The sequence below is a fragment of the Cebus imitator genome, unplaced genomic scaffold (genome assembly GCF_001604975.1).
Source record: "Cebus imitator isolate Cc_AM_T3 unplaced genomic scaffold, Cebus_imitator-1.0 Scaffold1030, whole genome shotgun sequence".
Taxonomy (NCBI): Eukaryota; Metazoa; Chordata; class Mammalia; order Primates; family Cebidae; genus Cebus; species Cebus imitator.
In genome coordinates this window covers 19,751-21,654 of record NW_016108345.1, presented here as the reverse complement: position 1 = coordinate 21,654, position 1,904 = coordinate 19,751, and positions in this window count along the sequence as shown.

Here is a 1,904-nt window from a genome sequence, read left to right as displayed (position 1 = left end):
CATGGAGAACTGGAGACACTGAGTGTGAGGGGACATGAGTGAGGAGAACAGTGGGTATGTGTGGCAGTTAATGACAAGGGTGTCTGTGTGTTTGCAGGTGTCCAGAGTGAGGTGCAGCTGGTAGAGTCTGGGGGAGGCTTGGTCCAGCCTGGGGGGTCCCTGAGACTCTCCTGTGCGGCCTCTGGATTCACCTTCAGTAGCTACTACATGCACTGGGTCTGCCAGGCTCCGGGGAAGGGGCTGGAGTGGGTGGGTTTTATTAGAAACAAAGCCAATGGTGGGACAGCAGAATACGCCGCATCTGTGAAAGGCCGATTCACCATCTCGAGAGATGATTCAAAGAACTCGCTGTATCTGCAGATGAGCAGCCTGAGAGCCGAGGACACGGCCGTGTATTACTGTGCGAGACACAGTGAGGGGAGGCCCGTGTGAGCCCGGACACAAACCTCCTGCGGGGGCATCAGCGGCAAGGGGCGCTCAGGACCCACCGATCAGAGTCAACCCCAGAGGCAGGTGCAGATGGAGGCTGATGTCCTGTCAGGATGTGGGTCTTCATCTCCTTCTGACAGTTTCTCTAGTGAACCTCTCTAAGTTTAGAATTCTGTGTTTCCTAATGTCATCTCTACATATTTTTTAAAAGATCATTTTAACACGTGGACTTATTTTCAAATGCAGCAAATGCAGATGACGCTTACAGAGATGAAAAGTCCTCAACTATGGTCACCAGCATCAGAGTCCTGAGGAAGCTCAGTGGTGCCTGGTGAGTCTTCTCCAGTCAGACCCAGGACAGGAGCCTCAGGGAGATTCCTGGACTAGAACAGTCGTTAGGAATTTTGGCCTCAGACAATAGAGAGGCTGGGTCAGGTTCGGTGTTGTGTAGAACCTCACAGGTTTCACGTCTGACTCTTCTCCTGATGCTAAAGCCAATCGCATCAGCACAGACCTGGGGCTCCTTTTGCTCCCTCTCCATGTCCTTCCTTTGCAGTGTTCATTCTCCCTTTTTTATTTGCTTTTCCTACTTCCTGAAAAAGAAACAGATGGTCTCTGTGGTCTGCATTCGGGGCCTCAAGTCATTTTCTTGAAGCTCAGGTGGGGGTCAGGCTGTGGCTCCTGCAGCCACGTGGGAGAGGGTGATGGGGCTTCCTTCTCACCCCATTTGCTCAGGACCCTCCGTTGTGTTGTGTGTAGACTCATCTGGGAAAGCAATTGGCCGTTAAAGTGAAGGGGATGAACTTATTTGATCTAAATGTTGTGTGGATGTGGAATTAACCCCGTTCTATGCAAACTGTCAGAGTCATCTGCTTCAAAAGTAGTGTTAGAAAGAGCTTGTGAAATGTATTAGAATCAAAATGGAGCCACTTGTGTTAAAATCCTAATCAATGAAGCTGGGGAAGGCCGTGAAGGAGGGTCTAACACACATATTCCTGATAGCAAGAACTGTCATAAATAGACTCTGCACAGCCACAGCCTTGCACAAAGTCCACCACAACCTTAAAAGAATTTCTTCTCCAACAACTGCCCATTCAACCTCGCACCAATGTCACCTCTGATATTGATCCTTCTAGCCCAGGATAATTGTCTCAAAACAGCTGGTGTAAACCTCCTCATTTTTCCTTAATTATGTATCTTTCTTTTACCAATCTGAATGATCCCATATATATTTCAATTTCAATACCAATCATTAAATAAAGTTTATTATATTTTAGAGTCACTCTCTGTTTATTGTTCAGGGTTCAGAAGCTACAGATGGACAGGCCATATTTCCGTCATACGTAGAGGATGACAGTTTGTGGAGGTGGCTAGGAACATCCAATGTCCATAGGATCATCCATCAGTAAGCACATGCTGGAGGTCCCAGAGGGAGCTGAAGCTGCTGAATCACCATGGAATTTCATTTTCTCCAG